The sequence below is a fragment of the Lithobates pipiens genome, unplaced genomic scaffold (genome assembly GCF_037356315.1).
Source record: "Lithobates pipiens isolate NorthernLeopardFrog02 unplaced genomic scaffold, aLitPip1_a1.2 Scaffold_18, whole genome shotgun sequence".
Classification (NCBI taxonomy): Eukaryota; Metazoa; Chordata; class Amphibia; order Anura; family Ranidae; genus Lithobates; species Lithobates pipiens.
In genome coordinates, this window is record NW_027507758.1 from 357363468 (window position 1) to 357391296 (window position 27829).

The 27829-nt window shown below is 45.2% G+C and overlaps 1 protein-coding gene and 1 long non-coding RNA gene across 3 annotated transcripts in view; one reads left to right on the top strand and one right to left on the bottom strand.

Annotated features, from left to right (window-relative positions):
* Positions 1–27829, bottom strand: part of CCDC50 (coiled-coil domain containing 50) — a 109229-nt gene that overhangs the window by 63033 nt on the left and 18367 nt on the right. The window lies entirely within an intron of this gene.
* On the top strand, positions 21070–27635 carry LOC143990170 (uncharacterized). Its single transcript, XR_013277193.1, has 2 exons — positions 21070–21228; positions 27432–27635. It is a non-coding gene; the product is annotated as an uncharacterized LOC143990170 (long non-coding RNA).

Below are 27829 nucleotides of genomic sequence, written 5' to 3' on the forward strand. Positions count from 1 at the left end.
TCAGACATGCTATTATCAACGCCCCTCTGAAAAGCAATCCACAGTGCATCTATTTTTTAGAAGGTGCTTTACAGGCAGTGATGCGATGTCTCCTTCTCAATGCTTTTTTTAACCCGTAAAATGCCAACCTACCACAGTACAACCACCAGCAACCCAATACATTTAAATGAGCCATGTTTGGGATGTCAACTAAGGTCCTATTAATCTGGGTCTGCAAATTTTATTATTAGCCAAAAAGACCATGACTGAAAAGTTCCTAAAGAAAGAAGCAGTGGTGGTGAAAGATTTGTGTCTGGGGCTGTCTTGGTATCTCCCATCTCTTTGTCACGATCTAAACACAGTAACAAGTGAAAAGAAAAAAAAAAAAAAAAAAAAAAAAAAAAAAGGTGGGGGGGGGGGGGGGGGGGGGAAATATCTTCATTTTGCTTCCAGTTTTTTCACCTGATAATCATAAAGTTGACCTAAGGCCAAAAATGAAAAGAACACTACGCACTGAAATCTTATTAAAGCAGACATTCCAAGTCTCCCGCATTTCCCGGACACCTCCAAGTGCTGCCCAATATCCTGGCTGCGGGGCTGATCCTGGATGGTCCCCTGGTTCACAGTCGGGGATGATCGGTGCAGCAGGAGGGACCTCTGTGAACACCGATCTCCCTTGTATAGGTGACAGACGGTTCTCCTTCTCTCCCTCCTGTGGCTGTCGGCCAAAAAGCTATACAGGGGAGATCGGTGATCACAAATGTCCCTCCTGCTGCACCGATCACCCCCGACTGTTTCCTGTATCCTCCTCTCCTCCAGCCCCCCTCCGTGTCCTTCTACCTCATTCTTTTACAGCCCACCCTCCCTTCTCCAGCTCCTCTTCAGACCCCTGATATCTCACCAAAGCCCCCCCCCCCCAAAAGGGTTGATTAAAAAAAATTAAAAAAAATAAAATATATATAAAATAAAATAGTAAACAAAAAATTATAAAAAAAAATATATATAAAATAAAAAACTACCGACACCACCCCCTGCCCTACCAATACTGTCCACTGCCCCAACCCCCTCCCACCAAAAAGCATTGTGACTTAAATTTAAAATTGTAAACAAATTAAATAAATATGTAAACAAAAACTACTGACACCATCCACTGCCCTACTGACACCATCACCGCTACATACTCCTCGCCCCCCCCCCCCCCTCCCCTCCTTTCCCCAGAGACACTTTGAAAAAAATATTGAAAAAAAAGTGATAAAAAGAAAAATAAACAACAAAATTGTAAAAAAAATAGAGAAAATAATAAAAACAAAAAACTACTAACACACTGCTCTGACACTGTTCACTACCCTTACAGTGAAGAGAAACTCAGATCGTAAAGCAAAAGCCCAGTACTAACAGGTCATGTGATTCTGCTCATTCTTCAAAGGGCAAATTTAAATTTTCCAGATTAAAAATGCTTATCAGCCAAAATGAAAAGGAAACAAGTAAAAAAGGGGGGATTTACACAATTTCCTAACAGCTCTTACTTGATGAATATTAAATGCATTTCTGTCTCTTGAATTATTGGACATCCAAAACCCATGTACAGGGAGCTAGAGGAACTTGAAGATAAGTATTGTTTTGCAAAAAATATTGATTTACACTCATTCGGAATATTGATTGCCTTTAAAACGTTTTAGATATATTCGCTCTGTACTTGTAAGGTTTGATTCTGTTATTTTATTTTGAGAGCTTCATCTAGAAAAATACTTTCTTTGTGTTCTTCATGCCCAAATAATATGGTGAAGAGAACCCTAATAAAAAGATTTTTATATTTAAAACCGAAAAAAAAAAAAAAAAAAAAAAAAAAAAAAAAAAAAAAAAAAAAAAAGAGTCGTGTTTGGTGGCAGTAATGCCCGTCAAATATGCCATGCCATTTTTTTTTTTTTTTTTTTTTTTGCAGCAGCAGCAGCAGCCGTGAAGCATACCATTGCAGCATGTGCACAGTTCTGAGAGGCTGCATGTTTGTTTAGTTTAGGTGGTCAGGTCAGTATAAACATAGCTCAACCACCTGCTTTTACCAACCCCTGGCTGCCCATGTAAACGAGCCCCAAGGCCCTTGGCTTAAAGTGTATTTCTATTTTGCAGGCAAATTGGGATAACACCTACTTTATATTTGTTACATATTCTCATTCACATCACATAACTTTTTTTAGATGTTCAGTTCTGGAAAATTCCAACACTGTAAAATCATACATAGTTCTCTTCATTTATGATGGGGCTGGGCAGCGGTGTTTGCTATAATTAACCCTCTTTGTATGGTGTGGGTAGATCTTAACTCCTTCCTGCCCACCCCAGCATCCCCGAAGTTCTGAATGCCCAGGAGGCAGGAAGGGTCAGTGATCATGTGATCTCTATGACTGGCTGTCACAGTAGTCACATGATGGGGAGCTAGTCCTGCTGGCTATCCATTATTAGTGGGGACCAAGAGCTGTCTTGTGTTGGGAGCATGCTCTCAGCACAGAAAGCTCAGCCTGCCAGTGAAGCACATGTGCAGCATGTGGGGGGGTTAAAGCCCCTTTTTACCATCACACGTGCAACAGGTTAAATATCAATTGTAACTAGATTTGAACATGGTCTGTCCTAACAAAAGGCTCAAGGTTTAGAAGCCAGGCTTGCTCAGTGTATGTTAATGAGACGCTCCCTTTTCTTCTTAGGACAGACTTGCAATTCGGACCTGAAAACGGACCAAAAGACGCACAGTGTTTTTGTGCATAACGCACCAGACCCGCTGCAGAGATATGCGAGCCGGTCAAAACCTCCTGCTATTGCGACATACTGCAGCTGCTGACTTTTAATAATAGGACACTTACCTGTCCTGGAGTCCAGCGATGTCGGCAACGCAGCCGATGGGTGCTGCCACCGCCATTGCCTGTAAGGAAACCTGGTAGTGAAGCATTAAAGCTTAAGGCCGGGTACCTACCAGGCATACACGAGGCACCACTGTGCTCTTTTTCTGGCCTGGCGGCGAAGGGAGGAGGAGGGGGAGCAGAGCTGTGACATAATGCGCCACAGCCTGGACTCAGACATGTCAAAGATAGGTATCCATTCCCCCCATCCCACCAAAAGATGCCTAATGTGGAAGGGGGGGGGGGGGGGGGGGGGCAGTCGAAGACAAATGTGCGGAAGTTCTACTTTTGGGTGGAACTCAGCTTTACGGCTACACTGGCAATGGTGTATGAATCACTAGGATCGCCAGCAGTAGAGAACACTGCCTGTACACTCTCTGGGGAAAAAATAAATCCTACAGGGTGTCGTAGCCACGCTTTAGAATTCTGTTTCAGGTGCAGCACCAAAAGGGTCGATGCCTGCACCCAAGTCGTGTACCTATAACAAACAAGTACATGAATCTGCCAATGTATGCGCTAGGAAATGAGTCCCCACACCTTGACACTCTTTCCTCAGTGCCCTGGCCACTACACCCATCACACCGACAGGTGCTTGGCCAGGGGGTTTTATACTGTGAGTGGACTGAGCTGGATGAGGAACTGAGAGACTAATTCCCCATCAGGTTTGCTCCACTTTGATTGGGATTGCTATTAAGTCCAATACCAGTTTTCGAATTTGCCCAATGCGGTGCACTGGTACTATCAAAAGTGCAGCGGACAGGATGATGAACTAGTCTCTCATTTCCCCATCAGGCTCTGCCCACCAAGTGGCAAGTGTTTTCCCAAATATGGACATTGACATCAGTTGTAACCTCAGCTCTTGTTTACATGTAGCCTTTGGCCAGTGGATCTCCTGACTGACCGCCAAATGAGGCAGGGGATAACGCCCTGTGCAGGAAGTTGCCACATATTTGATAGCTTCCCATCACAGGAATGGCAAGCTCTGCATACTGGTGGACTTCTGTACACCAGATCACAGTTGGTTGTACAATCGCTGCCAGTTTCCCAAAAGAAGATTTTTTTTTTCAAAAAATTGGAGGTAATAAGAACTACCTGAATTTTCCACACGTTTCGGTAAAGTTACCAACACATAAATGCTTGCCTGAATTAGGCACATGTACTTCTAAAAAGGGAACTAAACTGTCAGATTCTTCTTGTTGGGGTTATAGTGCATTCCCTGGTCTGTCTGTCTGCAGTAGCTGTCAGTGGCAGCTATCAGATTTGTACAAATCAAAAGCTAGTGTGCATACTGGACATAGTTAATCAGCCAGTTTCAGCATTCAGGCAAACTAATATTGTGATCTTCAGGCACTCGCAAGATATCAGACATTCATACCCGAATCAAGCCAAGCTGACAAAATGAAGGTTTGCAAAACATGTAATCCCTGAATCCAAAATGTTGCATTGGTGCATTAGTCACAATTGTCTTTATCAAGTATCAATTCTGTGCATCTCACGTAAAATGTGACCAGTCCTGTACTTATGGAATGTCAATGCAATAGTTTATTTTGTTAATTGCTTTCTCTATTCCTTTTTCTATAGATTTGTTTTTTTGATTGTGAACAAGCTCTCTGAATGTACAAAAACCTTTTGTGGGTCCTGAAGAAGTGGTATATTTGCGAAACGCTTAGACCTCATTTGAAGGAGGACACAGATCGCTTGCCTTTGTGATGTAAAGCGTCGTCTATATGCTTTATTTAATAATATTGGCTGCTACACACAGAAGTTTTTTCTTATCTTAAAGCAGAGGTCCACCCTAAAGTGGACCTTCCTCTCATTGGAATCCTCCCCCCCTCCGGCACAATTGGCACCTTTCAGGGGGGAGGGGGGTGCAGGTACCTGTATAGTAGCTGCCTGTTGGATCCCAGAGACAGCGGGGACCATCCTTATTGCGCAGCACGTCTCGCGCATGCACAGTAGGGAACTGGGAAATTAAGCCGAAAGGCTTCACTTCCTGATTCCCATACCCAAGATGGCGGCGGCAGCACCCGAGAGACGAGCGAGAGATCGGCTTCGGGTGCCAACATCGCGGGCGCGCTGGGCGGGTAAGTGTCACTATTTTAAAAGTCAGCAGCTGCAGTATTTGTAGCTGCTGGCTTTAAAAAAAACGGCGGACTCCCGTGTTAATACATAGAATGCATTAAGATAAAAAAACCTTATGCCTTTACAACTCCTTTTAGATACAAATAGCCAAATGTCAAACTAGTGATTCACATGATATGTAATTTTGGGATAATTAGCATGAATGCAAAAATAGTCACATCCGAGGCTATATTTTAGTTCTACATTACCTATATTGGTAAGCACTACTGCATTCTTCCCAACCCAGATGACATTTGTAACAGGAACTGAAATACAGATTACATTAAACTTTCCTCCTAACCTTACAGTTCCCTTTTTCAGTAGTGCCAAATCTCTCAGAGGGTTCATTCTAAGAATTGTAAAACAATTAAAATAACTTAAAAAAGGCAAAAAACATTACACAGAAGGGGTTGAAAAAAGGAACAAACAACGTTTGCTCACGGTTGTGCAGATTCAGTTAATGAACTGTCCTCCCCTTGGGAAAAACAAACAAAAACTACAAAACAGGGCCCTTGTCCATAAAATTCCAAGCATTTATCCATCACCATGAATTAGAAATAGCAACCCAACACAGACCAGCTACTATCTGACAATATCTGAATATTGCCTGCAATTAGCCCATGTAGAAGTCAATATAATTTGAGGAATTAACTTAAAGGCTCCATTCATGCGGCTCTTCGATCTGTCAGTTTTTCAGGTGGACCTGATTGGACCCTCTATTCACCTCTATGGAATGGCAGATGTCAGCAGTGTGACATGTCTGTTAGCATCCACCGCTAGCCGATCCTGTCTGCCAAATCCAAATGGAGGGTGGAGCGATCCCCACTGACCAAGCGGAGTCCAAAAAATAAATAAATATATATATAATAGCAGCTGTTCAAAGTGAATGTTTGTGGAGCTTTGCACAAAAGATCACTAGAGTCAACCAATCACGTGCTAGCAGAAATCAGTTTCTTGCATATGAACACAGGTTCACCTGAAGTGGACTTTCTCCCTCTTCAGTCTCTTTTCATCATTTTCTTCCTCCTCCCACCTCCTGGTACACAATGGGACATTAAATGTGTTTTTTGCATTTAGAAACCCCTTCTTTTCAGGATCTGGCCCCCCACTTTCAGCTTTTTCAACTAGAACAGGAGAACATTAAGCAACTGCCCATAGCCTCCCTGGGATACCACATCACGCACCCCAGGAGGCTTCAGGGCAATCTACAGTGCACGCGTCATCAGTGTGCTGGCTCTCTTCCAGGCTTTTGCTGCCGACCCTCTGATGATGTGCTGTGACACATGCACGTTATTAAGGGGCTGCAAGAAACAGGAAGCTAGTGCCCTGATAACATTAAGACCCCTTTCACACTGGGGCGTTTTTTCAGTCGTGCCTGAAAGAAACCTCATCTGCAATCCCAATGTGAATGCCCGGCTTTCACACTGAGGCTCTGCGCTGGCAGGGCGTCAAAAAAAAAAAAAGTCCTGCAAGCAGCTTATTTGCAGCGCTGCAAAGGAGCTGCTTGCAGGACTTTTGACAATCCAGTAAAAAAAAGGTAAGCTGAGCCTGGCAAAAAATGAACAGTTCATTGAGTGAACAGCCTCAGTTCTTTTAATACAGTGATCTCCAAGTGGCAGCCCTTTGCTGGCCTTTATCTGGCCCTTGGGACAATATTTCTTCTACTGACACAAACAATTCTGCATCATTTCTCCCACTGACACCAACAATGGTGCATTATTCCTGCCACTGATACCAATGATGGGACACTTATTCACCCCTGAATACCAAAAATGGGGCACGCTTTACTCCCAGTGAGCCCAGAACATTTTCTACTCCCAGTGCCCTTAGGCCAGCCCCCCCCCCCCCCCCCCCCAAGTCTGAAGAACAGTAAATTGATTGTTTGCTTAGAAAGTTCAATGATTTATGCCCGACACCCACTGATCGGCTAAGTGAATGACAGAAGAGAGCCCTGTGTAAACAACACAGGGCTCGCTACAGACCGCAACGATGTGCAGGTTTTTTGCTGCACTGCTTAGTAAAAACAGCACACACTAAACATTGTTAGGCACACAATTAACCACTTTATTTCCCCTAAAAGGTAACTCCTTCCTAGCCTGTGTCATTAGTACAGTAAGTGTATATTATTGGCCCTAATCACTGTATTAGGCCTCATGTACACTGCTGCTGGTAAACAGACATTTAGGAGCAGTTGGGTGTTTTTTTCAGCTGCCCCTGAACTCTCTTCTATGTCATCTTAACAGTACATGCACACAGGGTTGTTCATAGTCATTTTGTAGGCAGTGGAGTTTAGAAGCTTTTGGAATGAAAAGAAAAAAAGAAAGCTCTATTTGTGGGGAAAAGAACAATATCAAATTTTGTTTGTATACAGTGTTGCATTACTGCGCAACTGCCAGTTAAAGTAGCAGTGCTGAATAGCAAGAAATGGCCTGGTCATGAAGGTGGCTCCTTATATAGTGGTTAATAGATGAATCCCACTGTGTTTGTGGATAATACTTCATGACATAGGAACTTTATAAAATTAAACCATGGTTACTGGTAACTGGACATCTGAAAAATAAACCTCAAAGTTGATTTAAAGTAGAACTAAAATTAATTGATTTAATGATTTCAAAAAAGTTATATTCCTGGAATGCCAACTGTCACATTGGTTGTGCATTCAACCAAACGGTCAAACCAAACAGTTGGTGACATAACTGATCACATGTGCAGCACCATGACAGTTGCAGATCAAACCGATACTAAGATGGCAGCTTCCTTGGCTGAAAAAGGAAGATTTAGTTCCGCTTTATGAAAACTAGCCACTGAATATTTCAGATAGCTGAGATTATTTGAAGAAGCAGATGGTTAAACTATCTAAAGCAAAAGTATGGTTATCATTTTAGTGAGCACATATTAAAAAGGGATTGTAAAGACTATTTATTTTTTCCCCCCCTTATAAAATAACATATTATACTTACCTGCTCTGTACAGCTAATTTTCACAGAGCAGCCCGGATCCTCCTCTTCTTGGGTCCCTTCCTCCTGTTCAGTGGCCCCACAGCAAGCAGCTTGCTATGGGGACACCGGAGCCGAGTCACAGCTCCCTGTGTCCAGTCATACACAGAGCCTCATACTCGCCCCCTCCCATGATCGTCTAGCTGACTTTGATTGACAGCAGTGGCAGCCAATCAGGAGGGAGAACCAGATGGCTGAGACACTCATGGAAAAAAAAAAAAAAAAATCGCTGGACAGAGATGGGGCTCAGGCAAATGTTAAGGTGGGCTGCTGCACACAGAAGGCTTTTCATCTTAATGCATTAAGATGGAAAAAACAAACACACACACACACACCTTCTGCCTTTACAACCACTTTAAATTATTCCAGTGCATATCTAAAGTTTGATGCCACGTTCAATTCTATCTGCTTGCTCTTGCAAATGTCTCTCTTTGGATCATTCGTTGGGATTTAGGGTTCATGCACACAGGGCATTTTTGCCGAGGCTTTTAGGGGCATCTGGCTTTTTTTTCCTCTGTAGTCTCCTCCATGTTAGCCTATGTGTCCATGTACACAAAAGTTGGAGGCAAAAGCGTTTAGGAGCAGAGGCTGTAAAAACTTAAAACACAGCTTAAAGCCGCTTAACGCTGTAACAAGCTTTTAGCCGCATTTGGATATAAGGCAGTGCTACTGTAAAATAAAAAGAAAAAAAAACAAAAAAAAATGCGCATAAACGCTATTGAAACATGCTAAAAAAGCATGTCCTGTGTGCATGAGCCCCTATAGATTAGACACTATAAAAAAGAAGGATGCAAATAGAGGTGGTATGAATAAACATCACAATCACCTTTTGTTTAATCACAGAATGCCTTGTATTCTGTGAAATTAATGCAAGACTTTTTCTTTTTTTTTAATGGACAAGATGGAAAGCAAACAACCTGCTGTCAGAGCTGTACTATAATGGAGCTTTAATTCTCAGCTCAGATGTTTGACACTGTACAGGCTTAAAAGTAACAGCTTTTTTTTTTTTCAAAAGTAACAGCAACCACACATGAAAGAGTCATCAATAGAGGTAGTTCATGGGAGGCAAAAAAAATAAAAAATTTTCTCTGGAGTTTAGCTTTAAAAAATAATATGTAAATGCCCCTTTTTTCCAATATTTTCTGAAAAGCCCCCAATGCAATTCCCAATCCCCTAAATAGTACCGGCTCTACTCCTTGTTAAATGCTGCGCCCACTTCAATTACACATCCAGCTGTGGGAGCAGCCTCTCCACAAAAAGCCGCTATCTTGAAAACCACTCTGGTCCTGGCATTTGCAGGATGCAAGAATTGTGCACTCCCTAGCGGTCATTTCAGACTGTTCAAACTATTTGTATGCACAATATACGTTCACCTTCTCTAGCTGGAGCGGCAGAGCTCAGCTAGAGGAGACAGTGCACTGCACATGTGCAGAGTTTGAAAGGCCTGCAGCGGTTGCACAATTGTAGCATCCAGCCCATCCTGCAAATAGCAAAACAGAGAGGGATTGAGGGGCTAGTGTTTTTTTCGGAGGCTCCGCCACTCTTCACATGTAGAAACGATAGTACTAGTGATATTCTTTCCTAACTTATCCAAAGAGTAGATGCAATGTAACGTATGTGTACTGCGATGACCCTTGCCTAACCACAAAACAGAACCACTGCCATCTGCCCACACGGAGCTTTTCCAATTAATTTGTACTTCAGAACATACTTCATCACAGGCAACATGGACTAAATAATGAATGCTACCAAGAAAAAATAAAATAAAAAAGGCAGATAATTATAGACATTAAATGAGGACCATCTGAAAAAAAAAAAAAAAAAAACAATGGGGGAAGAACATGAGAAAGAATCTCATTTGGGCAAATAGTTTAGTTAGTTTTTATTTTTTTCTCCATTGTTTTCAACTACAAATTAAACTGAATTAGATTATAGTTTGACACATTAAATAATTGGCAAAGCCTTGAAGTATAACAAACTTAAAAAGGATAAACTTTTTATTTTTATTTTTTTTAGTTTTGAATAAAAGTTTAGCCTTAAGTTGGTTATACTTCAAGGCTTTGCCAATTATTTAATGTGTCAAACTATAAATTCAATTCAGTTTAAGAGCCCATTCACACAGGGGCAACTCCTGATCCGACTTCAGGTCGCCCCTAGTCGCCTCAGGTCGCCTCAGGTCGGACAACATTTAAAAATCAATGTAAGTGAATGAGAGCCGTGTTAATGCACACTACTGAAGTCGCTCCGACTTCAAAAAAGGTTCCTGTACTACTTCTATCCGACTTGTAGGCGACCGGTACCCATTGATTTCAATGGAGGTCGCCTCCAAGTCGGATCTCTGTCTATACGGAGGCGACTTTGACAGAATTATCAGCTCTCAAGAGGGAACTCCACGGCAAATTTCTGAAAAAAATTTGGCGTGGGTTCCCCCTCCGAGAGCATACCAGGCCCTTAGGTCTGGTATGGATTCCAAGGGGAACCCCCTACGCCGAAAAAACGGCGTGGGGGTCCCCCCCAGATCCACACCAGACCCTTATCCGAGCACGCTACCCGGCCGGCCAGGAAAGGGGGTGGGGACGAGCGGGCGGCCCCCCCCCTCCTGAGCCGTACCAGGCCGCGTGCCCTCAACATGGGGGGGTGCCTTGGGGGAGGGGGGGCGTGCGGCCCCCCCACCCCAAAGCACCTTGTCCCCATGTTGATGAGGACAAGGGCCTCTTCCCGACAACCCTGGCCGTTGGTTGTCGGGGTCTGCGGGCGGGGGGCTTATCGGAATCCGGGAGCCCCCTTTAATAAGGGGGCCCCCGGATACCGGCCCCCCACCCTATGTGAATGAGTATGGGGTACAATGTACCCCTACCCATTCACCTGTGAAATAAAGTACAATAAAACACACAACACAGAGAAAAAGTATTTTATTGCACAGCCGGGGGTCTTCCGTCTTCGGGGGTCTTCTCGCCGGACTCCTCCGCTATGTGTGTGTAGCTCTTTTGCCAGCGGAGGAGTCCGGCTTTCTTCCTCCCCGCCGCCGGCCTCTTCTCCCGACTTCGGGGGTCTTGTCCCCCTCTTCGGTTCTTCTGCCGGGCCACCGCGCCTGGTCCGGTGGCCCGGTCTTCTGTCGCCGTCTTCCGTTCTTCTGTCGCCGCCTTCGGTTCTTCTGCCGGGCCACCGCGCCTTCTTATAGCTCTTTTACAGGCGGTGGCCCGGTCTTCCGTCGCCGCCGCCGCCGCCGCCTTCCGTTCTTCTCCTTCTTCTTCTCCAGGAGATGTTGACTCGACGAGCTCTCCGGCCACAATGCCAGGGACGCGCTCCGCTGCCTCTTATATAGGGACAATGGGGCGGTGTCACATGGGTTGATGTCACATGGGTTGGTCACATGGGTTGATGTCACATGGTGACCCCGCCCCCTTACCATGTGACATCAACCCATGTGACCAACCCATGTGACATCAACCCATGTGACACCGCCCCATTGTCCCTATATAAGAGGCAGCGGAGCGCGTCCCTGGCATTGTGGCCGGAGAGCTCGTCGAGTCAACATCTCCAGGAGAAGAAGAAGGAGAAGAACGGAAGGCGGCGGCGACGGCGACGGAAGACCGGGCCACCGCCTGTAAAAGAGCTATAAGAAGGCGCGGTGGCCCGGCAGAAGAACCGAAGGCGGCGACAGAAGAACGGAAGACGGCGACAGAAGACCGGGCCACCGGACCAGGCGCGGTGGCCCGGCAGAAGAACCGAAGAGGGGGACAAGACCCCCGAAGTCGGGAGAAGAGGCCGGCGGCGGGGAGGAAGAAAGCCGGACTCCTCCGCTGGCAAAAGAGCTACACACACATAGCGGAGGAGTCCGGCGAGAAGACCCCCGAAGACGGAAGACCCCCGGCTGTGCAATAAAATACTTTTTCTCTGTGTTGTGTGTTTTATTGTACTTTATTTCACAGGTGAATGGGTAGGGGTACATTGTACCCCATACTCATTCACATAGGGTGGGGGGCCGGTATCCGGGGGCCCCCTTATTAAAGGGGGCTCCCGGATTCCGATAAGCCCCCCGCCCGCAGACCCCGACAACCAACGGCCAGGGTTGTCGGGAAGAGGCCCTTGTCCTCATCAACATGGGGACAAGGTGCTTTGGGGTGGGGGGGCCGCACGCCCCCCTCCCCCAAGGCACCCCCCCATGTTGAGGGCACGCGGCCTGGTACGGCTCAGGAGGGGGGGGCCGCCCGCTCGTCCCCACCCCCTTTCCTAGCCGGCCGGGTAGCGTGCTCGGATAAGGGTCTGGTGTGGATCTGGGGGGGACCCCCACGCCGTTTTTTCGGCGTAGGGGGTTCCCCTTGGAATCCATACCAGACCTAAGGGCCTGGTATGCTCTCGGAGGGGGAACCCACGCCAAATTTTTTTCAGAAATTTGCCGTGGAGTTTCCCCTTGAGCTCATTCTCTGCTTGGCCGCGGCAAAAGTCGCCTGGCCTGGGGCGACTTGTAAGTCGTCCCAAGTCGCGCTTGAAGTCATCACAAGTCGTTTTGAAGTCGTCCCAAGTCGCCGCTGTCAAGTCGTGTCCAAGTAGCCTGATCAAGTCGCCTACAAGTCCTGTTGCCCCTGTGTGAATGGGCTCTAATTTGTGTAGTTGAAAACAATGGAAAAAAAAAAAAAAAAAAAAAAAACGAACTAAACTATTTGCCCAAATGAGATTCTTTTCCTCATGTTCTTCCTCCATTGTTGCGTTTCTTTTTATTTATTTTTTTAAGTTTTGAATAGAGTGGAGAGGGATTAGAACCTGTGCGAGGTATTACCGTCTTTGCCCCCCCTCTCCCTTATCAGGCCCCTTTCGCACTGCCGCGCCTTGAAAGATGCAAGATTTTGCTGCAATTTCAGGGCATGCCTGTGTAAACTTGAGGTCTATGGACCTCAACTCACAAAGTTGACCAAAGTAGTACAGGGACTACGTCCTGATGTACAACTTGTCATGCGACTGATGTCCAAAGTCGCAGAAAAAGTTACACATGTGTCTAAGAGGCCTTAGGGAGATCCACCCTCTATTTGCCCTGTTTACCATGATCACTGAAAGCCAAGGTAAAATAAAGTCCAAAGTTTGGGTTGTCCCCAAAAAAGGAATAGGAGGGGATTCCCCTAGTTTGCAGGCGTTTCTTCACATTCGGCGACATATCACATTTGGCTACTGAAGTGACGTTCCGCTGAGAAATTTCACACTGCTCATGCGTAACTTGCCCATATGATTCATCAGATTAAGCAACCGTCAGCACGTGTAACGGAAGTGGCCTTTAGTCGCCGCCATCTTGCTACACCCCGTACTGCTCTACAGTAAGAATACACTGAGAAGGGAGAAAGCAGACATCTTGTTACACCCACTGGAGTTTGCCATTTTACACTTATTTTTACCAGTAAACTGAGTTTATATATTGAAATACAGTACTTAGAACTCCATCTGACTGGTTAGATGTTGAATGTTAAAAGCAGCGAATCTCTGTCAGATCAGCAAACCTGTGAGATGAGCAGGCTTGCCGCTGCTTTTAAAATTCAACTAACCAGTCAGACGGACTTCTAAGTACTGCATTTCACTATAGAAACTCACTTTACTCTTAAAAATAAAGTATAAAATGCACAACTCTGGTGGGTGCAACAAGATGTCCACTTTCCCCTTCTCAGTGTATGCTTACTGTAGAGAAGTACAAGGTGTAGCAAGATGATGGCAGCAACGGAACGTCACCTCCGTTACACATTCTGCCGGGTCGGGGAATCCGACATCGCGCATGCGCACTCCAGTGAGTAGCCAAATGTGATGGGTTGCCATATGTGATGAAACACAGGGATTTCTACTTACTTCCTGTTTGGCTATGGGACAGGAAGTGAAGAGACATCTTCGAAATGGGACACAGAAAAAAAATACATTTTTATTTTTTTATTTTTTTTTGGATATGCATTATAGTAGAAAAAAAAAATAATAATAATACGGTTTTCAAGATTGTCAGATTTTTTTTATTAATACTACAAAAAAAAAAAAAAAAAAAAATGCAGGAGGTGATCAAATACCACCAAAAGAAAGCTCTATTTGAGGGAAGGAAAAAATAAATAAAAAATATCAATAAAAAAAAATAAAAAAAATAAAATCATTTTTGTTTGGGTACAACATCGCATGACTGCGCAATTGTCAGTTAAAACGACGCAGTGCTGTATCGCAAAAAATGGCCTGATCATTAAAGGGCCTTCTGAGGCTGAAGTGGTTAAAAGGAGACGGTAGAGGTTAGTAGGGTAGGAGAAGGGTCAAAGCTCTTTTGGCCCCGCTTTTCCTGTAGGCGAAGGGTCAAAGCTCTTTTGGCCCCGCTTTTCCTGTAGGCCACAGGAGTGCACCTAGTTCTGCACTCTTGTGACCTGTATTGAGGTAACAGCAGGCTAAATTCCGCCGACAGCTGATGTCACTCACTGGTCCACACTCTGGAGAAATCCTGATTTTAATGTTGGGACCCACCCAGATGCCTGGACCAGCAGCTGGCTTAGCCTTTCAGCGAGCTGCTGAGAGCCTGAGCCAGCTGATTCCACCCCTCCCTAGTTAGGGAGGGGGGCAGAGCGATGAGTCGGTGACTGTCAGTGGCTCTCTGCTCACTGAAGACTGAGAACCGATCAGTCAGCAGTCTTTGATCACTCAGTCTTAGAGACAGATGCAGCATCCACCTGGGTGGGTTTTTCTTTTTTTATTCCCTATATTTCTCTTTTAAGTTGGCAGGAATTTAGGAAGTTGCACACATCCAATGCATCCAAGTTACACAGTTAGGTCACAGCCAACTTTATTAAAAAAGAGAAGTACAGACTTTTTTTTATTTTTTATTTTAGAAGCAAACTTACCTAGGTGGATGAAGCATCAGTCCGATGCTGCATCTGTCTCCCGGCGCCTCTAAAGCCCCATACACACCATGAGATTTTCTGCTGATTTTTGTCTTCAGGTTTACCAAAACCAATTAGTGCAAGGGCCTGCCTGATTGCATACACTTTTAAACTCCCAAGGCTTGACCTCATATTATATGGTTTTGGTAAATCTGAAAGAAAAAAAGAAAAAAAAAAAAAAAAAAAAGTCAGCAGAAAATCTATGGGGCGTATGGGGCTTAAGACTGAGAACTGAGTGATCAAACACCATAACTCACGTTCAAGTCTCAGTGCTCCCTGAGCAGAGAGCTTCTGACTCAGAGTCAGCGGCTCTCTGCTCTGCCCCCTGGAGGGGGCTGCAGCGGCCGGTTAAGACTCTCAGTGACCCACTGAGAGGCTGAGCCAGGTGCTAGTCCAGGCATGTGGGCGGATCCCAACTTCATTGTGCCGATCTTGCCCGAGCCTGGACCAGCTCTGTGTCTTCAGCCCGCTTTCAGCTGAAAACAGGTCACAGGAGTACAGAACAAACTGCACTCCTATGATCCACAGAAGTGCAGCCAAACGAGCTTTAGCTCTACTACTCTTTTAAAGAGAAAATAAATAAATAAATATATATATATATAGATCTAGACTGAACCAGTTTATCTATGCATGTACCATGACTGTGGGATCCCTCTAGAAGCCGGAATCAACTGTAGTAGACACCACTACTACAGGGATTTTCACTAGCTTCCAGGTCATTCACCTTGCAGCTTCCCTGCTGCATTGTGGAATGCTTGGAATTTTTTCAGTGTATACAAAGCATTAATGGATTAGATTGCACTGGGAAGCTAGAAAAGATCACTGTAACAGCAGTGTGTGTTACAGTGGTTAGTGGGATCCCACAGGTATGGTATATATACACATAGTTACATTGATCCAAACTGGACCAATACAGCCATATAAAAATATCCATACCTGGCACTGATGTACGACTTCCTGCAGCATGACTGGCACCTTTTTTTGGTCAGCACCCTGAGTTCCAGAGGCGGAGGATTTTTATACAAACTTGGAGCAGTAACAGATGTCTTAGGCCTCTTTCACACTGACGTCCCGTTCAGGCCCGCCTGTCAGTTTTTCAGGCAGACCTGAACGGGTGCTCCATAGAGGTCTATGGAGCGTCGGATGTCAGCGGTGACATGTCCGCTGACATCCGACCCGCTCCGATCCGAAAAAGTGTAACGGAGGAAAAAGCTATTTTTCCATCCGTCTGCGGATCGGATCGGATGACGACGGGCACTGCGGTCCGTCGTCATCCGATCTCCCATAGGGGAGAGCGGCGCTGTGACAGGTCCGTCCCTGCGCAGTGTGCAGAGATGGAGCTGTCATCTCCCTGCTCAGCGGGGATCGGCGGAGTGATCCCCGCTGAGCAAACGGACATCCACGGGGCGGATCAGAACTGATCCGCCCCGTGTGAAAGGACCCTTACTCATTGTTCGAGTAATTCAAAGGATTTTATTAGGAAATCCAATTTTTGTGAGGTCTCAATCTAAAAATCAGACAGTTTGAGGTCCCATTCAATTTATTCAGGTTTATGCAGCATTACAGTTTCTTTCACCAAGAGTGCATATATACAAACACACACACACATATATATATATATATATATATATATATAAAAAAAAAATATCACACATACAGAATAACAGAAGAGCGAGCATGAACCTTATTAATATTTTTTCAGATCCAATGACAACCCCAGACAACTAAACATTTGACTTTAGACCTTTTCATGCACACATTTTTAAAATGTGTTTGCCCGCACATGTAATATACATTTAGTATTTTTAAAATTTTGCAATAAGATATGACTATAAACTACACTAGCACATTTATGTGCATCTCTTAATATCAAAACGTATTAAAAGAGAACCAATCCTCTAGACATCCCGCCAATAATAAAAGCATGGCTTCATGTTCCATATATAGATTTCAGATTAGTCACCACCAAAGAACCTGATTTGGAATGAACGATAAACAAAACTAACTAACCACTGAAAGCTTCCACCAAAATAAATACTGTTACAATGGGTAGGGCTGAAACAGATAACGGTTGTGTAAAGTGGAAAGGTTAGGTTATTGGGAAATTTTATGCACTGGCAACATTACTGAAACAGGGCTGTCAACCTGCAGCCCTCCAGCTGTTGCAAAACTACAAGTCCCACCATGCCTCTGCCTGTAAGAGTCATGCTTGTAACTGTCAGCTATGCAATGCCTCATGTGACATGTAGTTTTGCAACAGATGGAGGGCCACCAGTTTGAGTCCCCTGCTGTAAAGCATTGCACCAGCGATCGGCTGGTGCCATGCAGGTCTCCAGCAGATCTGCCAGTGTAGCTGCTTGCTGTACATCCTGTGTCGGGTAAGTAGATACAATCTGACAGGAAGAATTAAGGGAACTACCACAGCGCCCGCAGCATTGTGGAAGTTCATTGAAAACCTCAAGCCGACAGCCTCATAGGCAGTTGTACCTTGAAGTTTTCCATGCACAGAGAACTGTCAATCAATCAGTGACGCGGCTGGATGAGAGGAGCCCCTATCGGCTTTTTTTTTTTTTTTTTTTTAAATTGTGACAGCTAGCAGGGAGGGAGAAGAACCCCACTAGCTGTCATAGTGAGGATCAGGGAGGTGCGGGGGCCGGTCCGTTTGTAACATGTTACGCCCATATTCAGAGCGTAAAATGTTACGAAAGGCAAACTTATCCTTTAAGCTGCATTCACACCTGAGCGTTTTCAGCTCATAAAACGCCCCAAAAAACACCCAAGAAAAAAATCCCATTAATTTCAATGGCACCTGTTCACATCTGAGCGTTTTGTCACTTGAAGCAAAAATGCCCTAAGCTCAAAAAAGAACATGAGCTTCTTTGGGGCAGATTACAGCCATTTTTTTTTCCACCTGTTACATTGGTGACCTGAACAAAATCGTGGCAATATCCAGGTAAAAAACACAGCAAAAAAATAAAATAAAAATCACACAACTTTGGAACGCTCCAGTGTGAATGCAGCCTTAGGCCTCATTCACACGAGGCAGATCCACTCAGCGGAGTCTGCCAGCTCAGCAGGAGATCTCGCCACCGAGCCGGTGGATGACAGGTCCATCTCTGCTTACTGAGCGAGGAGGGAGGGGCTTGTCAGAGCGCCGCTGATTCCTATGTGGAGATCAGACTAAAAACGAACAGCATGTCCGTTTTCATCAGATCTAATACGATCCGACAGATGGTGAACGTATCGCCATACGTCCAATATTAGCAGATCGAATGGCACACGGGTGTCAGTGGACACATCTCCACTGACATCCATCTCCCCATAGGAATCAATGGATGGCCCACTCGGATCCGTCTGAAAAACAGACAGGTGGATCCAAGCGGGCTTGCCGTGTTGAAAGGGGCCTTAAGCTCTGAGTGCATGTGGCTAACATGGTGTGTACAGAAAATGCTTAATGTCATTCCACACTGGGGCAACTTAGTCACCTTCCAAGTCGTACTCCATTCAGTGCAATGGAACCATTCTAAAAACGGGTTGGCTCAAGTTGCTTGGACTTGGAAAAGGTTCCTGCACTACTTGGGAGTGACTTCAGAGCAGCTTGCATTGACGTCTATTAAAGTTGTGCTGTGTGGGGCAGCTTCAAAGTCAGAAGACTGAAGCTGCCCCAGTGGGAACCAAGCCTTATGAAGCATTTACAGTATCTCACAAAAGTGAGAAAATAATGGTGGCCACACAAAATATTGACATTTTGGCCCAATTTGGACATTTTCACTTAGGGGTGTACTCACGTTTGTTGCCAGCGGTTTAGACATTAATGGCTGTGTGTTGAGTTATTTTGAGGGGGCAGAAAATTTACACTGTTATACAAGCTGTACACTCACTACTTTACATTGTAGCAAAGTGTCATTTCTTCAGTGTTGTCACATGAAAAGATAGAATAAAATATTTACAAAAATATGGAGGTGTGTACTTGTGAGATACTGTATTTTTTTTAAACAAACAAACAAAAAAAAATACTTTTACATTTTCATTCTGTTCCAGTTTGCAAAAGTTAAAAACTGACATCTTAAATGGTATTGCTGACTGTCACTTTACCCCTGGTCTACCAACATATGTTTGCTTATAATTGCATGGTATACAAGTTAAAGCAAGCTTATGCCGCCGTAAGCTTTCCATTGATTTTTATTTTTATTTTTCTTTAAACACAGCTAGAGAAGGGTTTTTTCAAACAAAAACAGATCCAAGCAGCCCCCCCACCACTAATGGCACTGCCCACTGTGGTTTCCTGGCTCTCTTGTCACCCCAAGGGGCCTGGGACTGTGACAAACAGAAAGCTTAAAGTAATTTCTAGGACAAAAAAAAAATTATATGCCGATTCCCCTCCCCCCATGTGTGCAAAAAATTAGCCCTGGTAGACAAGTGGTTAAACAAGCTGCTAGCAGGCTTTAGCAAGCTTCAGCACTGCTTGTTTGCTAGCAGCTTGTTTAACCCTTTTTCTGACAGAGCCATCCATGCATTTGTGAACACTTTTAGGCCTGAAGATTATTTGAAATCTCCAAAACAAAATTTTGCCAATTTTTGGGACACAATATTAGTGCAAATATTTACCCATATTTTCCAATTTTTTAAAAAAAGACACAAGTTAATTTTAGTGCAAACACAAGGGTTAACCCAGTTCTGAAGATGAAGTCGTTTTGCGTACATAGATACAAAACATTTCAAGCCCTAAAAATGACACAAGAACAAAAACGAGCAGCCCTGGACACATGGTTTGCGTTCCAGGCTGTTCATCCATCCCTGTACACATGGAGCTGCTCAGATGCGTGGTTACATCTGTACAGCCACGGCGTCTGTCAGCCTGTCTGCAAACACATGCGACTCCCAGCCACAGAAATATGCTGCCTCTTGATGCTTTGTGACCGAAGGATTAAGGATTAAGGTTCTGTTATTTAAAAAAATAAAAATAAAAAATGAAATAAGAATAGAAAAATTGAGGACACAAAAAGGGGGTTGTTTGCGGAAGGCAAATCCACTTTGCACGACAAGTGCAAAGTGCACTTGGAAGTAAATCTAAAGGCCCATACACACGATCAGACTTTTTTTTTTTTTTTTTTTTTTTTTTCACAACAAACATGCAAATTAGCTGTTTTAAAGGCAACATCCGACCGCATGTACGCTCCATCGGACAAACTTTCGGTTTTAATGGGACTTTTGGTGGCTGTGCGTACGGACAAACTTTCCGGCAACAAAAGTCCGATGGAGCAAAGTCCGATCGTGTGTCTAGAAAACCATCGGACCTTTGTACAAAGTACAAAAACGCATGCTCAGAACCAATGTAAAAGATCAGACAATACAGAAGTTGACCAAAGGTGGCGGTAAAGAGCAGAAAAGCACGTGATTTGGCGAAAGTTGGCTGAAAAAGTCCTGCCGTGTGTATGCAATACAAGTTCTCGGCCGACGCCCTTTGTACAAAAATCCACAGGAAAGTTTGTACAAAGTCCAATCTTGAGGCTTTAGGGATAGATCTGAAATGAGAGGAAGCTCTGCTGATTTTATCATCCAATCATGTGCAAGCTAAAAATGCTATTTCCCTTGCATGCCCCCCTCGGATCTACAGCGACTGCACTTCCAAGTGCACTTTGCACTTGTTGTGCAAAGTGGATTTGCCTTTCGTAAATAACCCCCAAAGTCCTCAATCTCTCTCTCCCCACAGCCCAGCACTTACTGATGAAGGAGAAGAAGTTCTTTATACAGGGTTTTTACCCGTTCATTCAAAACTGGAAGGTAAAACATATGACTGATGTTTACCATTACTTTTGTCATGAATGGACACAGAAGGGATCAGTACTAACCACTGACTGTCTATTTAGAATTAGTTAGCAATTGCTAATTACAATAGGCATATATTTACTGATCCCCTCGATGTGCACAGCCCACCTGTCACCGATTATTCCGTTGTGTAACCAAAATTTGGCCTACTCTGCGTTCCCTTTGAAATTCACTGGGGGGGGGGTGAGTAGTGATCAGGGGGCACACAGGGGACATGGAGGGAAGTAGAATGCAGCCACAGAGCAGGGAGGGTTGCTGACAGGCAGGTTACAAAGCAGCAATGTTGTATGTCTGCGATCAGTGTGCGCGTTTCCATTCATTTTTGCTTCTATCACATGGGGGAGTAACAAACCTCTGATGTGACAGCACAATGAAAGTGAGGGGTTGGGAATGTGTTCACTGCACCTTCATAGAAGACCCAAACTATTAACTCCTGCAGCACCAGATGTTCTGTGACAGAAAGAGGACAGGGTATCCCTACCCAGATTATTTGTACAGGATCCAGCTGTCTGCCCAACGTCATTACAGGTAAATCAAGTCAACAAAGCTGTAGAGAAATTTTTTTTATTTCAACTTTAGGCTGCATTCACATCTGAGCAAGGCATCACTTTTGCTGCATTCTTCGTGCGTTTGTCATCCTAAAGCATAGAGCAGCCCATTCACTTTAATAGGCTGCACAAAAGCGCCAAAGTAACTTAAGCGCCTTTTGCGTTTTTCAAGCATTTTGTCATGCAAAAATGAAGGACTGCTACCCATGATTAGGGTGCCATTATAAAGCAAGGGCATTCTGCCTTGTATTCTGCACGTTTCAGGAAACGCGGGGGAGAAACACGCATTTCTGCCTGTGTTCCTGAAATGCATATAGATATGAATGCAGTCTTAATGGGTCATCCAAAAACAGGTTTGTGGTTTCACCAAAAGTCACGTGGCTGCATTTAGTATATTCTAGTTCTAATATGCATAGGATCATGGAAGAGTGTAAACAAAGTAGCATCTCGCACATTGTGACAGCACTCTCCACCACATCCAGTTCATTTACATGACTATTGCATGATTAGTATGCATAAAAAAAAAAAAAAAAAAAAAAACACCTCTAGTCAAAAAAAAAAAAAAAAAAAATATTGACATTTAGGCTGGGTTCACACTGGTGTGATTGCAGACATCGTATGTGATTCACATGCCATTCCTGTGCACATCACATGCAATGTCTGTGCGGTGCGATTTTAGCCACAGTTTGCATGGCTGAAATCGCATTGCATCTGCACAAAAATGGCGCAAAACCCATTTTTCCCCCCTCGCACCAGGGTGTCAGAACTAGTGTCCCCACTGTAAGACTTCACCTCTATACCTGTTCTGATGTCAACCAAAATTTGTTTTTATTTTATTTTTTTCTTACTTTCAATGAGAACGGTAACCAGAACTAATAGAGAGGTTGAAGAAGTAAAAACTGACAGGGATTCTAATCCCTCTCCACATCATCCAAAAATATAAAATAAACAAATGTTACCTTAAGGCTGCTTTCACACTGGGGCGGGAGCGGCGTCGGCTATTTTTAGCGGCGCTTTACTGTCGTTTTAGCGGCGGTCTGCGGGCGCTAGCGGGGTGGTTTTAACCCCCGCTAGCAGCCGAAAAAGGGTTAAACCCGCCCGCAAAGCACCGCTGCAGCGGCGCTTTGCCGGCGGTATTGCCGCGGTGTCCCATTGATCTCAATGGGTAGGAGCGGTATAGGAGCGGTGAATACACCGCTCCTTCACCACTCCAAAGATGCGGCTAGCAGGACTTTTTTCACCGTCCTGCCAGCGCATCGCTCCAGTGTGAAAGCCCTCCGGCTTTCACACTGGAGGGAAAGGGGCCGGTTTTTTTCAGGCGCTACACAGGTGCTATTTTTAGCGCTGTAACGCCTGAATACCGCCCAGTGGCGTAACTAGAACCTTCAGGGCCCCGATGCAAGAAACCATGAAGGCCCCCCCTGAACCCCAGCCAGGGCCCTTCCCTCTGAGTCCAGCGGTAGAACTCCAGGGCGTGGTCACAGGTATGACCTTTGTGAGCCCTGTAGTTCCACCACTGGTATCAGTAGTTTTTTTTAATTTTTAGGTGCCCCATTGGGGGACTGTCCCTAGGCAGGATGGGGTCCCCGTCCCCACTAGAGATGAGGTCCTTTTCTCCAGGGCAGATGAAGTTACTGCCCCCAGGTGAGAAGGGGTCCCTGTCCCCAGGGGAGGTGGGGGTCCCTGTCCCCAGGGGGAGATGGAGGGGGTATGTAATGGGGTGTGGGGGATGGGGTCCTCTCACTCACCATGACCAAGCTGTAGGCCGCGCACTCATCCATGTTGGCCTGGGCTCCATCCAGTGTGCTGGATGGGCGATCAGCATATCTCCCAGAAAGAAACTCTGGCTGGGGAGAACAGACATCGGACTGAGCAGCAATGCATGGAGCAGGAGAGGGGTACGCTGAGGAGCTGGCCGAGGACACAGGTCACACGGGGAATGCACAACTAAAGAGCAGCCAGTGCGATAGTCGAGCATGGAGCTCTGCTAGTCACCCTCCACCTCCAGCCAACCGTGTGCATGCTGCACTGGTACCCCTAGCTGCCTATGCTGCTGCTGGCCATATGTAGAGGGGGCTGCATGGGCCCCCTGCATCACAGGGCCCGGTTGCGGTCGTGACTGCTGCACCCCCTATAGTTACGCCCCTGATACCGCCCCAGTGTGAAAGCAGCCTTAGTGACACTAAATACGGAATTTGAAAAGCTGCTGATCAAGCCAGGTTCCTGTTTTGGGATACGCTGGTATTTCTCTGCAATTGGTAAAGGGATTGTAAGACCCATTTCACACCAGGGCGTTTTGCAGGCGCTATAGCGTTAGAAATAGCACCTGCGATCCTCCCTAAAAAAGCTGCACCATTGTCTGTAGTGTGAAAGCCCGAGGGCTTTCACACTGCAGCAGTGCGCTGGCAGGACGTCAGGGAAAAGTCCTGCCTGCAGCTTCTTTGGAGCGGTGAAGGAGCGGTGCGTTTACCGCTCCTCCACCGCTGCTCCCCATTGAAATCAATGGGGCAGCGCTGTAATACTGCCGGCAAAACGCCGCTATTGCGGCGTATTGCTGGCGGTTTTAACCCTTTCTCGGCCGCTAGCGGGGGCAAAAGCGCCCGCTAGCGGCCGAAATGCGCCGCAAATCCGGCGGTAAAACGCTGCTAAAAATAGCAGCGTTTTACTGCTGACGCTATGGGCGGTGTGGTGTGAAAGGGGTCTAAAGGCAGAAGGTTTTTTATCTTAATGCATTCTAGGTAAAAAGCCTTCCATGTGCAGCAGCCTCCCCAGCACCCCCAATTACTTACCCAAGCCCCCTCTCTGTCCAATGATGTCCATGAGTGCCTCAGCCATCCTGGACTCTCCCTCCTGATTGGCTGAGACACAGCAGTGGTGCCATTGGCTCCCGCTGCTGTCAAAGTCAGTTAGCCAATCAGGAGAGGGGGGCGGTGCCAAAGTGGGGTCCATCTCTAAATGGATACACAGAGCTATGGCTCAGCTGCCCCCATAGCAAGCTGCTTGCTATGGGGGCACTCGACAGGAGGGAGGGTCCAGAAAAGCCGAAGAGGAACCTGAGAAAAGGAGGATCCGGGCTGCTCTTTGCAAATCCACTGCAACAGACCAGGAAAAGTATAACATTTTTTTTTTTTTTTTTATAAAAATAAAACACTGAGACTTTACAATCACTTTAAACTTGTACTATGAACTCTTTTCTATAATGGCATCCTGCTGCTCTGGATTCTGGACAGTAATATGAAAATGATACACAATAACCTGAGATCAGGAGACAATTCCTGGCACCCAGAGATGCCAGACTATTAATGACCCTTGTCGGCTTCTATATGACCTGCACGCCCAGAAAGTCAGGGAGCTCCATTACGAAGACACTAATTTCAGTCTAGAAGCTGCCACACTGGCCTGTCCCTACCCATCATAAAAAAAAAAAAAAAAAAAAAAAAAAAAAAAAAAACACAACTACACAAATATTTAGGTCGTCTCTGCTGACCTTCTGAAAATGTTCATTACCTGGCTTTCTCTGCTTTCAACACCTTCCAAAATTAAACTAACAACTAGTGATGCCAGGATAGAGAATTCCTGATCTGCATATCCATTCATAGTTAGCTTGTTAGAGTATTGAAGCTAGAAAAAAAAAAAATACAAGGGTAACTTTGTATTGGTTGAGCTGGGGTTTTACCACCACTGCCGACCACCCTTATGAACACCAACATGCAGCCACGAAGGGCTCATGTACACACAGACTAGGTTGACTGTCGCCCACCGGAAAATACAAAAACACAGCAAAAGTGCACTGTGATTTTACCGCATTTTGTGACCGGCAGTCAAGATGTTCCTATCCCAAATGCGATTCTTTCACGTTCAGGAGGGGGAGGTTGAGGGTGGTTGATCCTCACCCAAGTGCAGCAGTTTCTAAACGCTGGTAAAAAGCCGATGTCTACATAGACACATAGGCTTTTATGAAGTTGAGTTTAATAAATAAACGCCAAAAGCTCCTAAACTCAAGTTTAGAATCTGTAGCGTACATGCGACTTCGGGCTATACACATGCCACAGCCATATTGCTGCTCTTCGTGGCCGTGGCAAAAGTTAACCAGCATGTTGCATTCGGCAGGCATTATCATTAATGAACACGATCTGCGCAAGTCTATGGGGCCGTGCCACAACCACATGCGATGCTGGTGCAGCCTTTACATGTTTAAAAAAAGGCAGCGAGAAGGCAACATATTGCCTCATCACCTGTCAAAATGCCTCTGGAATGTGATTCACCACTGATTGCTTTTAGAGGGGTTGAGGGGCATTCAAGCAAGCCCTAAGGGTTAAAGTATAATGAAAAGGCGAAATATAGAAATCTTCTATAATTGTCCAAACAGATCAGAGAATATTTCAAGCAAATATTCAATGGGTCACCGCTGAGAAGTTAATAATTAAACAATCCTGTGCAGTGTTTGGGCAGCGGCAGTGAATCACAACGGAAGCCATTAGACACAACATACTGTGAGTGGATTTTTTTTCCTTTTCTTTGCTCAGTGCAGAGCCCTTCCAAGTACACCTTACTATAAAGGCCCATTATAAAAATGGGGTAGTTTCCTTTTTTGTGAAACACACTGGATTCAAAAGGTTTTGTTTTTTTAAATACGGTATTCAAATGTCTGCCATTGTGGCATTTGCATTTTTTTTCCATAAAACACATCATACATATCTGTTCCATGTAATGATTTTGCAAAGAACAGGCCAGAGCCTCCACTTCTCAGGTCCCCCGCCGATGCTCCTCCTCTTCTCAGTGCGCCACCATAGGGTGGCACACTTGTGGGCTGGATGCCAAGCTGGTTCTTATAGGCACAGTGCAGCTTGGCACCGCCCCCTCATCACTGTATTTGATGAGAGAGAGCGAGTGCGAGTATTTGAGGGGGCATTTGACAATAGAAGAGGATCCTCCTCTTCTCGGCTGCGCTTTCTGCGCTCCTGGCCCCTCCCTCCTGTCGAGTGCCCCCAGAGCAAGCAACTTGCTCTGGGGGCACCTGAGTCAAGTCTAGCTCCATTCAGACAAGAAGCCCCACCCTAGGCCCCATCCCCTCTCTCCTGATTGGCTAACTGACTGATTGGCAGCACCGGGAGCAAATGGCGTCGCTGCTGTGGCTCAGCCAATCAGGAGCAAGAATCTCGGATGGCAAAGACACTCGTGATCATCACTGGACAGAGATGAGGCCCAGGTAAGTATTAAGAGAGCTGCTGCACACAGAAAGCTTTTTATCTTAACTCTTTCCCGATCAGCCGCCGCAGTTATACTGCGGCAGGATGGCCCCCTTGCGCGAGCCGTAGTAGCTGTATGTGGGCTCTTTAAGACGCTTTTGCAGGCCGGGCACCAGCAATCGCAATCATTGGTGACAGCGCAAGAACCAGGATCCATGTGTGTAAACGCACAAATCCTGGTTCTCTCAGGGGAGAGGAGACAGATCGTTTGCTCCTACTAAGTAGGAACACCGATCGGTTTCCTCCCCTAGTCAGTCCCATCCGCCTCCCACCCCCCCCCCCACTCCCAATTAGAACACACCTAGGGAAAACAGTTAACCCCTTGATTCCCCCCTAGTATTAAACTCTTTCCCTGGCAATGACATTGATACAGTAATCAGTGGCTATTTTTAGCTCTGATTGCTGTATAAAGATCAATGGTCCCAAAAAAAAAAAAAATAAAAAAAAAAAAAGGGTCAAATCTGTCCGCCACAATGTCGCAGTCACAAAAAAATAAAAAAATAAAATAAAAAATCACGGATCACCGCCAAAAACAAAAAAATTGCAGACACTATAACTTTTGCATAAACCAATCAATATACGCTTATTGCGATTTTTTTCACCAAAAATATGTAGAATACATATCGGCCTAAACTGATGAAGACATTTTTTATTTTAATTTTATTTTGAGATAGTTATTATAGCAAAACTTCTGTGTTTGTCGCTTTTTTTGTTTATAGAGCAAAAAATAAAAACCGCAGAGATGGCCAAATACCACCAAAGGAAAGCTCTATTTGCGGGGGGGGAGAGAACATCAATGGAGGGAGGAGGGAGGAGGATTAATAATAAATATAAAAATCGCAATAAGCGTATATTGATTCGTTCGCGCAAAAGCGTCTACAAAATAGGGAATTAATTTAATTTATGTTTATTATCCCTTTTTTTTTTTTACTAGGAATGGTGGAGATCCCCGGGTGGCTGGGGGGGGCATCACGGCCGCCAGCCATGCGCATTGGTCCAAGGTCTAAAAGCGCCCAGTGTACAATGACGGTGACACGCCCAGGAGAGGCAATCTGCCGCAGATGCTGGTCCTTAAGCGGTTAGAGGAACTGTAGTCTGCTCACATAAATTTGTAATAAAACATCTTTGCTATTCTGAAGCTTCCCTCCAACCACTTTGCATATTTTATATATACTGTGATTCTGTACTTGCCAAATATGCAGCAGAAATCTCCCTCCACCGAGTCTGGCTGCATCCATTTTAACTGTGGGCAGTTGAAGCTGCTGTCTGTTCACTTCCTGGATTTACACAGACACACACCTTCAACTCTGCAGCTCTCATTGGCCGTCTTAT